The sequence below is a fragment of the Pongo abelii genome, chromosome 1 (genome assembly GCF_028885655.2).
Source record: "Pongo abelii isolate AG06213 chromosome 1, NHGRI_mPonAbe1-v2.0_pri, whole genome shotgun sequence".
Taxonomy (NCBI): domain Eukaryota; kingdom Metazoa; phylum Chordata; class Mammalia; order Primates; family Hominidae; genus Pongo; species Pongo abelii.
Window position 1 is genome coordinate 140,053,123 of NC_071985.2, and position 12,895 is coordinate 140,066,017.

General features: G+C 37.3%; 1 protein-coding gene and 1 pseudogene across 1 annotated transcript in view; one reads left to right on the forward strand and one right to left on the reverse strand.

Annotated features, from left to right (window-relative positions):
* Positions 1–12,895, forward strand: part of DIPK1A (divergent protein kinase domain 1A) — a gene marked incomplete at its 5' end in the record, with an annotated part of 121,198 nt that overhangs the window by 32,324 nt on the left and 75,979 nt on the right.
* Positions 1,467–2,637, reverse strand: LOC100442704 (meiotic nuclear division protein 1 homolog; annotated as a pseudogene).

Genomic DNA, 12,895 nt, shown 5'->3' on the forward strand with positions numbered 1-12,895 from the left:
CTAACTAGTCTCCCTTTCCTCAGTATTCCCTTTAAAAGTCTTAAGCTAACATCCAGATTAATCTTCTTTAAATATCAGACTGTATATCTGTTTAGAAATCTTAAAACTTCTTCATTTAAGTCTCAATACTGTCAAGCATTTAAAGCCCTTTATGTGTGGTCCTTTCTTTTCCATCCAACTGAATTAATTCAGCAAATAGTGTTGCAAGCAGCGATATGTGAGGCACTGTGCAAAGATAAAGATAAATCAAATCTAGCTTCTTGCAGATATAGGTCAGCATTAATGTCAACACATCCGGGATTTTTTTTTCCTTTTAGAAACTTGTTCTACTTCATTCCATTCCACTTAAATTATTCTTGCCCAAGATATCAGTGATCTCCTTATTGTTAGATTGGGCAGTTTTCTTTTCCTTTTTTTAAGAAACAGGGTCTTGCTATGTTGCCCAGGCTGGTCTCAAACTCCTGGCCTCAAGCAATCTTCCTGCCTTGGCGTCCCAAAGTGTTGAGATTATAGATGGGAACCACCCCACTGGGCAGTTTTCAATATGAATTGTACTTCACTTTGTTATGGCATTATATACTATTGACTATGCCTGCCTCCCTGATACTTCTTCCTTCTGTAGTTTTTAGGTATAGAAACTATTCACCTTTTCAATTTCTTTTTAGAACTTTTCAAAGGAACAAAGTTTTAGTTTTGTTGATTTTTATTTTATGTTCTGTTTCATTAGTTTCTATCTTTATTATTTCTTTCCTTCTACTTCTTGGGTTTTGGGGGTTTTTGTTTGTTTTTCTGTTCCTTTTCTTCTTCTTGAGATGTATGTTTAGCTCTTTCATATTTTAAAAAATATACTTTAATTTTTAGAGCAATTTAAAATTTGCGGCAAAATTAAGCAGAGCATTGTCATATACCCCCCTGCCCCACACATGTACAGCCTCCCCCACTATCAACATCCCTCACCAGAGTGGTACATATGTTAAAATTGACAGACCTACATTGACACATCATTATCTCCTGAAGCCCTTAGTTTACATTAGGGTTTACTCTTGATGTACATTCTTTGGGTTTTGACAAGTGTATAATGGCGTGTGTCCACCATTATCTTATCAATCAGGGTAGTTTCACTGCCCTAAAAATCCTCGGTGCTCCACCTGTTCATCCCTCCAACGCCTAGCAACCACTGATGTTTTTACCATTGTCTTTTTCTGGAATATTATATAGTTGGAATTCCACAGTATGTATGTAGCCTTTTCAGATCAGCTTCTTTCACTTAGGAATACACATTTAATCAGGTAGGGTATGTCTGACAAATAATTTTCTAAAATCTTAAAATGACTACAAAAGGAATACACATTTAAGATTTCTCTACATCTTTTCATGGCTTGATGGTTCATTTCTTTCTCTTTTTTACATTTTATACTTTAATAAAATAATAAACACTGTTATAGGTAAAAGACAATTCAGTACATTTAGTTGGATAAGATTTTTTAAATTTTTAAATTTTTTTTTGAGACAGAGTCTCGCTGGCCAGGTTGGAGTGCAGTGGCGTGATCTCAGCTCACTGCAACCTCTGCCTCGCAGATTTAAGTGATTATCCTGCCTCAGCCTCCTGAGTAGCTGGGACTACAGGCATGTGCCACCACACCTGGCTAATTTTTGTATGTTTGATAGAGATGGGGTTTCACCACGTTGGCCAGACTGGTCTCGAACTCCTGACCTCAAGTGATCTGCCCGCCTCGGCCTCCCAAAGTGCTGGGATTACAGGCATGAGCCACTGTGCCCAGCCTAGTTGGATAATATTTAAAAATTTACATATTTGCGAGCTCGTAGATTCTTTACCACCATGGTATATTTTAATCTATGTAGTCAGAGTCTTCTGGAATTTCAAAAGTTTTATCAATTTTATTTTCTTCAAACCCAAATTTTCTTTTGGCCCAAGATTTTATTGCAAATGTGTTATCAGTCTCTCTGTTAGCAAGTACTTTATTTGCCTGATGTATTTCTTCAACAACTTGCGGGTCACATTATTTGCATTTTTCAACTTCTGCCTTTGATCCCAGAGTGAAGAATGCTCTTTGGCTAACATGGTTCACTCCTTCATCTCATGTTGGCCAATTTTAGTTTTTCTGATGCTTTTCTGTAAGTTTGCATGCTTTTGGCTTCCCTGAAACAACTGAGATTTCAGAACCTCCAATTTACATGTTCTTGCATGAAGAATTTTACTTGGAAAAGACTGATAATAATTAGAAGTTCCAGTTCTCTCACAGTCAACCATATCATTATCAACTAAACTTTGAAGGACTTTTTTCTTTTACTAACACAGCAGTAATGCCTTTCTCTTTGGGAGCAGTCTTCTCCATGTCTTTTTTTTTCTTTTCAAGAGATGGCGTCTCGCTACGTTGGCCAGGTTGATCTTGAACTCCTGGCCTCAAGCAGTCCTCCTGCATCAACCTCCCAAAGTGCTACTATTACAAGCATGATCCACCACACCTGGCCTTCTCCATGTCTTTTAATTGAAATACATCTTTTGTTTTAAAAAATGTTTCCATCATGCAGGCTCTCTTTTCTTCTGCACTCAGTCCTTTTTTCTTTAATATGGTGTGGGCACCAGGCCTTCCAATGGTGGGGTCTGCACATGGGGTGAGGGGCCAGCTCATTTCTTTTTGTTGCTAAATAATTGTCCATTGTCTGATGTACCACAGCTTACGTATCATCCACCTACTGAAGGACATCTTGGTTACTTCCAGGTTTTGCCAATTATATGAGAACTTTGTACTTTCTGTTCAGTTTTTCTGTAAACCAAAAAAAAATGCTCTAAAGAATAAATCTATTAATTTAAAAAAATAAGGAAAAAGAATCTGTCTCTCCATTCATTCAACAAACATTTGTCAAATATCTAGTATGTGCCAAGCAAAGAATGAAGTACTAGAAGTAATCAATTACATAAGACATATTTCTTTCAAGGAGTGTAGTCTAGTGGGAAAAGTAAGTCAATAATTGGAGTGATATTTGTATTTCAGAAGTGTGTAGAGTGTTACAGGACCCCAGGAAGGGACCATCTTAGTCTTAGTTGGTATAGGGGAGGGAGAGACAGAAAAGGCTTTTAAGAAGCCATGTTTATTGGAGACTTTTAGAATGAATATCAGTTGACTAGATAAAAATTTGTGTGTGAGGTCATGGGCACCTTGAGGAGATAATATTCTATATAGAGTAAACAGTATCAGAAAAGGCATAGAAAGAAGAAACAGCGTGGCATGAACAGAGAATTACAAAAAGTTCTTTCCTTCGCAAAAGAAAAGATTGCATTTGGGGGTATTCAGGTCATGAAACTAAGAGGGTAAATAATACCATGAGGGGCCCTCTGTGTTAAATGAATTAGAATTGGTTCTATATCCTGAAGGCTAAGGAAAGTTACTGATGGTGGATTTAGTTAATGTGAGAAGATTCCTCTTTTTGTCTTCTGCAAATACATAGAAATGCTGGATAAAATATAACCTCCCTTTCTCAGTTTTTTTTTTTATTACTACCTAATTAAGTTTGAAAGCAAGCAAAGGAAATCTCCAGATACCAGAAATGACAAGGAAACTCAAATCCAGATATGAAAGAGAGCTAAAGCCAAAATGGCCAATGGGGAGTGGGAACCATAGTTTTAAGGGCTATATGAGGTGAGGAGAAAAGACTTCAGGCTTCTGAGAGTCAGAGAATTGCAATTGACCTGTGTATTTAAAATTGGGAGCCACAAAAGGCCATGCTGCCTTTGAGGAAGAGTATTCAACAGCATCACTCCCCTGGCTTACAAAAGCAACAGGGACCTGTAAGTGGGGTTGTAGGCCTTCAGGGAGTCAGAAACAAGGAATAAGGCTAGAGGGAGAAGATGACCAGTGACCCAAGCCTAAGCCAGTCAGCTCATAGCATTCTACTGGCCACAGTGCTTGGTTCAAGGGTGGTTATGTTTTCTAAAAATTTATTTAGTTGGAGTGAAGCCCAGGACCACGTTTGTTGGTTTGACTCTTTCTTCCTTCTCTGGTTTTGAAGATGGAAGCATGTAGCTCTGAAAGCTGCTGGTTCCATCTTGTGACAACTTGGAAAGTCAGCCAGGATGAAGATGAACCTCTGGAAGGTGGATGAAGAATCAAAAAAATTCACCCAGTGTGAGACACTGAATCAAAACAACATTGATTATTTCAGCTGCTGGTGATGACATAATAGATTACTCACACTAACCTCCCACAGACAAAGATTATTGAAATGTAGATTTAAAAATTACATATATGTATTTATATATTTTAAACAGCTATTTAAAGGCACTGGAAAGGAAGTGAAAGAAAAGATAAACTCAATCTGAAAGGAAGGAACTTGCCCCTGAAGGTACTCCCCAGTCTGTGCCTGGCTCCAGAGGCAGAAATCTTAGATAACAGGGCTCAGGACTAGTAGAGCAGCCAGAAACTTAGGCAAAAAATCTTGGAAGGGGAGGAGATGCAGAAAGATTAGTCCCCAAACCTGTATTTAACATCTGCCCAACTCCTTCATATGTGTGGGGAGGCCCAGGAAATGCAATGAAAAAGCAGCACCTGGAAGCTAAAAGAATGGAGAGGAGCTTTCAGCAGATGCTGATGGCAGGAGAGACAGAATTTGGAAATTGAGTCTCACCAAATTAATCGCCTGCTAGAACAAAGATCCATCTTCAGAGGAATGTTACAGAATCTAGAGTCATGACAACATATTATACATAATGTGTAATAACCAATCCAAAAATCACTACACATGTGAAGAAACAGGAAAATGTAACCATGTTCAAGAGAAAGTAGTCAATAACAAAATATCTTCAAGATGACCAAGTGTTCATATTCGAAGTCAAAGATATTAAAGCAGTCATTATAAATATGCTTAAGGACTCTGAAAGAAAATATGTAATTAAACAAGTAGGAAACCTCAAACAGAGAAAGAGAAATTTTTTCTTTTTTCCTTTTTTTTTTCTTTGAGATGGAGTCTTACTCTGTTGCCCAGGCTGGAGTTCAGTGGTGCGGTTTTGGCTCACTGCAACCTCTGTCTCCCAGGTTCAAGCAATTCTCCTGCCTCAGCCTCCTGAGTAGCTGGGATTACAGGCATGCGCCACCACACCCAGCTGATTTTTGTATTTTTAGTAGAGTCGGGGTTTTGCCATGTTGGCCAGGCTAGTCTCAAACCCCTGAGCTCAAGCGATCTGCCCACCTTGGCCTTACAAAGTGCTGGGATTACAGGCATGTGCCACCATACCCAGCCTCTAGAATTTCATATCCAGAAAAACTAGTCTTCAGGAATGGAGATTAACTGAAGACATTTTTCAGATAAAAACAAGAATTCACCAGCAGACCTGTAATGTAAGAAATGCTAAAATAAGTACTTCAGGCTGAAGAACTAATACTAGAAATAACACTGGAAATGACACTAACTGGTAACTCATATCTTCAGAAATGAATGAAGATCAATAGAAATGGCAAATCAGTGAATAAATTTGAAAGACTGTAGATTATTTTCTTAATTTCTTCAAAAGACATATTAATGGTTAAAGAAAAATTAAAGCACTGTATTGTAGCGTTTATAACAGTAGCACAAAGGATTGGGATAAATAGAATAATGCTGTTACAAGATATCTATATTTAGTGTTTAGTAGTACAGCATTAACTCTAAGTAGATTGTATTAGTTATGGATGTATATTTTAATTTCTAAAGCAACCAGTAAAACAAAAATGCAAAGAGTTCAGCAAAGGACAATAGAGGCCCACAGAATACTAGTTTACATCCACTAGGATGGCTATAATAAAAAAGATAGAACAATAACAAGCGTTCACAAGGATGTGGAGAAATAGGACATCATACACTGCTGGTGGAAGTGTACAATATTGCAGCTGCTTTGTAAAATAGTTTAGTAGTTTTTTAAGAAGTTAAATGTAGAGTTACATAAGACCCAGCAGTTCCACTCCTAGATATATACCCAATGGAAATGAAAACCCACATCCACAGAAAAACATACACATGGATGTTCATAGCAGCCTTATTTAAAATAGTAAAAAAGTGGAAACAATCCAAATGTCCATCAGCTGACGAATGGAAAAATAAAATGTGGTATATCCATACAGTGGGATATTGTTCAGCAATAAAAAGAAACGAAGTACTGATTCATGTTGTAACATGGATGAATCTTGAAAAGTTAAGTGAAAAAAGCCAGTCACGGAAGACCACATATTGTATTATATCATTTACATAAAATGTCTAGAATAAGCAAATCTATAGAGAAAGAGAGTTGATTCGTAGTTGCTTTGGGCTGGGGGAATGAGGGGAAGGACAGCTAATGAGTACGGGGTTTCTTTGAAGGAGATGAAAATGATCTATAATTTGATTGTGATGATGTTTTTACAACCCTATGAGTATATTTTTTAAAACATTGAATTGGGCCAGGTGCAGAGGCTCATGCCTGTAATCCCAGCACTTGGGGAGGCTGAGGTGGGAGAATTGCTTGAGCCCAGGAGTTTGAGACCAGCCTGGGCAACACAGTAAGATCTCATCTCTGCAAAAAAATAAATAAATAAATAAAAGAAAAATTGGCATGGTGGCATGCACCTGTAGTCCCAGCTATTTGGGAAGCTGAGATGGGAGGATCACTTGTGCACAGAAGGTCAAGGCTGTGACCTTGTGGGGCTGTGATCACCACTGTACTCCATCCTAGGCAACAAAGGAAGACCTGTCTCAAAACAACAACAACAAAACATTGAATTCTATACTTTAAATGGGTGAATTGTATGGTACATGAGTTATATTTCAATAAAGCTGTTTTTAAAAGACAATAAGAATACTAAAATTTTTTTTTCAGTTCACCCCAAAAGAGGAACAGAGAAACAGCAAACAGATGAGACAAATGCAAAACACTAAAATGGCCAGTCCAGCTGAATCCAGCCAAATCAAATGTAAATCAACTTAACATTAAAATGAAAAGACAGAGATTGTCAAGTAGGATAAAAGCATTGCCCAACTTTAAGCTGTCTACAAGGCATGCACTTAACAAAAGATACAAAGCTTCAAAGTAAAAGGATGGGAAAGGATATACCGTGTAAACAAATAATTCGAGAGTTAGAATAGATATTTTAATAATGGAAAAGATGGACTTCAAGGAGTACTACCAGAGATAAACAGGGACATTTTATAATTTTAAAAACTCAATATATCAGAAAGACATAATCCCAAATGTATGTATACCTAATTAGCTTCAAAATACATAAACCATAAAACTGACAGATGGAAGAAAGGATTCAAGTCCACAGTCATACTTGGAGATTTTCATATCCCTTTTAGAGCAATTAGTAGAACAACTAAGCCAAAAGTCTGTACAGATATAGAAGATCTTAATAGCCCTGTTAACCAGCTTGCCCCGGTTAATATTTATAGAACCCAATACCCAACAAATACAGAATAAACAGTCTTTTTAGGTACCATGGAACTGTTACCAAGATAGACCATATCCAGGGCCATGAAACAAGTCTTAATAAGTTTTAGAAGATTGAGATCTAACAGAGTATGTTTTCTGATTACAGTTGAATTAAACTATAAGTCAGTAACAAAAAGATATTTGGAAAATCCCCAAAGATTTAGAAATTAGATAGTGTATTTCTGAAAATATTTTGAACTGAATGATAATAAAAAATGTGTTAGCATTTTTGGGATGCAGTTAAAGCATTGCTTACAGAGAAATTTATAGCTTTAATTGTTCATATTAGAAAGGAAGAAATGTTAAAATGTAATATTTAAGTTACCAGAAGCTGGAAAAAAATAAGCAAATTAAACCCAAGAAAGAAGAAAGTAAAGACAATAGCAGATATCAATTAATTAGAAAATAGACAACAGAGACAATAAACAAAACCAAAATGGGTTTTTTCAAAAGATCAAAAAAATTGAAAACCCCTAGAAAAAGCTCATTATACCAATACTGATAATGAAGGAGGAGCATCATTATGTATCTGTAAACTTCAAAAAGATAATTGAATTCTAAAAACAACTTTACGCCAATAAATTTGATGCCTTCAATGAAACAAATTCCTGGAAAAATGCAACTTTCCAAAACTGACACAAAATTAAATTTAAAAACTGAATAGTCTTGGCCGGGCACGGTGGCTCACACCTGTAATCCCAACACTTTGGGAGGCCAAGGAGGGTGGATCACGAGGTCAGAAGTTCAAGACCAGCCTGGCCAACATGGTGAAACCCCCATCTCTACTAAAAATACAAAAATAAGCCAGGCGTGGTGGTGCATGCCTGTAATCCCAGCTACTCGGGACGCTGAGGCAGGAGAATTGCTTGAATCTGGGAGGCGGAGGTTGCAGTGAGCTGAGATCGTGCCCCTGCACTCCAGCCTGGGTTGCAGAGTGAGACTGTCTCAAAAATAAAAACAAAAAACAAAAAAACCCCAAAAAACTGAATAGTCTTTTATGTGTCAAGGAAATTCTCTTTGTGATAGAAAACATTCCTACAAAGAAAACTTCAGGCCCAGAGAGTATCACAAGTGAATTCTCAAACATTTATGAAACAGACTGTAAAATCTAACAAACATCTTCAGAAAATGAAGAAGAAATAACTTCTCAACTAATTTTGTGAGGCTAGTATAATTCAGATACTAAAATCTAGTAAAGACATTATGAAAAGTTAAAAATCTCTTATGAACATACATAAAGCTGTTTAACAAAATAGTAACAAATTGAATCCAGCTGTAAATAAAAGGATTAATAGAACATGACCAAGTGGGTTTTATCCCAGGAATATAAGATTGATTTTATATTTGAAAATAAATAAATGTAATCCACCATATTAATGATAAGGAAAAGAAATGTGGCCATCTCAATAGACACAGAAAAAGCATTTGACCAAAATCAGCATGGGGCTTAAATAAAATCCAGCAAACTGGAATTAGAAGATAGTTTCATCAGTCTGATAAAGGGTGTCTACAACATGCCTTCAGCTAACATCATTCTTAATAATAAGCCCCTGAGGACTATGCCTTTAATATCTGGAACAAGGCAAGTGCAGGGAGCCGAAGGCCCACGGGACGTGACCAACTCAGCATTCCACTGGAGGCTATATGATCAAATAGCAAACTGTTTATCATGAATGCAGGATATGAGCAAACTCACAAGTGCTCCTGCTGACAGAAGATTTGCTGGGCGCAATCACTCCCTGGCAGCGAGGTTATCTACTGCGACATCTAGAGCCTGTTGTTCGAAGAATGCAGTCTTGAAAGCCTACTCTGGACCGAGCAGCTGACCCCTTCTTCCACCCACCTTCTCACTATCTCTTTTGCCTAATAAATACGGAGGGCTGTGTAGAGCTCAGGGCCCTTGTCCACTAGAGGCAAGGTGCCCCCTGACTCCTTCTTCCAAATATACTATTTTGTCTTTGTCTTTTATTCCCGCATTCACCCCCTCTTTTTTCAGTTCCCCTTGATCCATGTGGGTTACATAGTGGCGCCCCGAACAGCGACAGAACTGGATGCTCCACAGGCAAGGATACCATTCTCAAAATTTCTACTCAACATTTTTCTGACTATCCTTGCCAATGCAATAAAGCAAGGAGAAGTAAAAAAAAAAAAAAAAAAAAAAAAAAGATTAAAAAGGAAGAAGTAAAAGCTCTCTATTCTCAGATTATTTATATAGTAGAATGTCCTGAGGAATCAATTTTAAAACTACTATAAAAAATAAGTAAATTTAACAAAGTCTTGAGATACAAGGGCAATAAAAAATTAACTGTATTTTTACTTAAATAAGATTTAAAAACCAATTATCTTTTAATAGCATCAAAAATACTTAAGAATAAATTTAACAAACATGCACATCTCTACACTGTAAAATATAAAATACTGCTGAGAGAAATTTAAAAAGATGTAAATAAATGGAGAGGTATGTTATTTGAGTCCCTAAATTCTGTTTCAGTTGAAGCCAATTAGAGATAGATTTTCCATGGACTAATAACAAGAAGAGTCTCAAGTAATACGCTGGAGATTGTAGTTTTGTTTTTGTTCTGTTTTGTTTTGTTTCTAAATATTCCATCATTTCTGTGTAACACTAAGCCTAATGGTTGGATTTGAGTTTAGCAGACCTGCCCCAGATGGAAGCCTGTTAAGACACCGGGAATTAGATTAGAAGTTATGCTCATCAACTATGCAGCTGTAGATTAGAGCAGAAGATTCCACTAGTACATATGTTGACAGAATGGGGCCAGCGGTGGTTCATATACCTGTTTGTTGTCAAATACCAGGTCTAGATGTTTTCCTCATCCTCAAATGAGAGATCACATAGCAATATGGGACTTATAAAACTTTCAGAACAAAGGGAACATCATTATGAAGATTTAGAGGAACAGCAACTCTCTGAAAATTATTTATTATAGAAATGTAAGAAATTTTGAAACTTTTCTAGCATCCTTAGTTGATTCAGGAAGATATAGCCTCTGTGGAACTGAAGTATAAAAGTATAAGGAACAGGCTGAGTGAGATGGCTCGTGCCTGTAATCCTAGCACTTTGGGAGGCCAAGGCAGGCAGTAACAAGGTCAGGAGTTTGAGACCAGCCTGGCCAATATGGTTGAAATCCCGTCTCTACTAAAAATACAAAAATTAGCCAGGCGTGGTGGTGGGCACCTGTAGTCCCAGCTACTCGGGAGGCTGAGGCAGGAGAATCACTTGAACCCAGGAGGCAGAGGTTGCAGTGAGCCGAGATCGCGCCACTGCACTCCAGCCTGGGCAACAGAGTGAGACTCCATCTCAAAAAAACAAAAACAAACACACACACACATACAGAAAAAGTAGAAGGAACAAATAGGCTGAGATGAAAAGGGAACAATAAGCCTGGAAAGCTACAGGTAAACTGGACATGCAATAGCAGTGAAGATATAAACTGAAGACAGTGTTAAAAGCAGGATTCACCCTGAGGTGTACTGAAGCAATGATGTGGAAAACACATTTGAGAAATTTTCTCAGAATGCAGAGGAAAAAAAGAAAGGAGATGAAAACTGTGAGGGAGATGGTAGCTATGGATGACAGAATTTTCTACAGCACCAGTGCCAGAACTTGTGAGCCAAAGTTTTCAGGGGAAAAGGTTGTGACTAGAGAGTGTTGTACTGGCTGCATTTTGTTTCATTCTTGAAGGTTACAGACATTCATGTATGCCAGGGTTCAAAATATGCTGTGCACATAGCCTTCTTGGAGAACTAAATCAAATGAACAAAGTTTTAATTTACTGAAAGACAAATCAAAATGAACTTAAGAATAGTATTTATATTACTAAACACCTTCAGACTTCCAGAGGACTGCCAGCAAGTATAGGGCCCTCCCGAGTTCTTAGAATCCTCATCTTAGCAAACCGCATTGATTGAACCGTGTCCATGGATGAGTCTGCAGAAATGTGTGTCGTGTTGGCATCTGGATTACACTTAAAAGCAAACAGTTCCCTCATGAGTTATTCTCCCCGGACGAAATTGTGTAGTTGGGCGCAAATAATTCGTCTGGAAAACCCTCTCCCTAAGGCATTATTTACCACAAGATCCAGAAGTTCAATTAAATAAGATTACAGTACAATAATGCTAAAAAAAAAAAAGAAAGATTTCTCCAAAAAAACTGAAAAGAAATATTTCAAATGTTAAAAAATTAAATGACTACTAAGTTGTCATGATTTTTAAATCTTCTACTTTTGAAATGAGCATGTATTTTTCAATAAAAAAAGCTATAGATAAAGGAAAATTGATTAAAATGCTGTTAACTAAGAAAAGGGCATACAAAATAGTGAAATGAAAGCCAAAAACAATTAAGATTTTAATTAAACAGTTAAACTAGAGACATAAATATTATTTAAACAGTAGTATTAACTTAATGTAAAAAGGAACATTTAAAACACTAACCTTTTTAGATTTAAAATTCTTAAATTTTAAAAACAGACATTAAGTTCTTTGTGACTGCTCTACCAGAAAAAAAAAAAAACAATAAATGTGAGGTCTTAATTTCTTTGTGCAGTAACCTCCAATCTGAGGCAAACAATTAGAGCACATTCTGATGACCTTCAAGCTTGAGGGCTTTCCAGGTAATTGTTCTTTAGGTGGAGAGCCAAGGGCTGAGGATAGAACTCCTGGTCCCTTTCCTTGTACCTTTTATAGATGACTTGCTTTCACTTAGTGACTACCCTGCTTTGATACTTGAAAATAGAGGCAGGATCAAACTTTTAGCCTTCACTTTGGATCCTGTTCTTACCTACTGCCCAACTCCAAGGAGCTGGTCTTTCTCCAGACAGTACTTCCACTCCAGAGATGTCCTGCCCAAGACTGACACACAGTTGCTCTCCCACTGAGCCAGGTTCCTCAGGTCCCACCGTCCTCCTGTCCTCAAAAGCACTTAGGATGTAGCAAATTGTCTTATTTTTTTACTCCCGACTAGCAAATTCTCCTTTCTAATTAGTAAGCCTATATATGCTACCTTATACTTATGTCAAATTTTTTACAACACATTGCATTTTCTACATACTTCCTCTGGATTTGGTCTGATATGGTCATCTTTGTGTTCTCTCCTTTGGGCTCTCCTTTTCTGGGACATCATTCACAATTTGTCCATCCTGAGTGTGTTTCTATAGCAATTGAAAACCAAAACACAATTGCTTTCTCAATACAGTTATAAACTCCTGAAATAAACAGGAGGGCTGTTAATTTCTGAGGGCTGAAATTGTGTCTCACACTTTTCTTATACAACCTAGAACAAAGCAACTTGGGATTAAAAAAAAAAAATACTAAACTGTCAGTAACAGCAGCACGTAGCATTTCTTTGGCTCTGCATTACCCTCCTAACTGTGGAAACCGGCTTCCTCCAATCCCTTCCCCAACTAGTCCAGGGAGTCC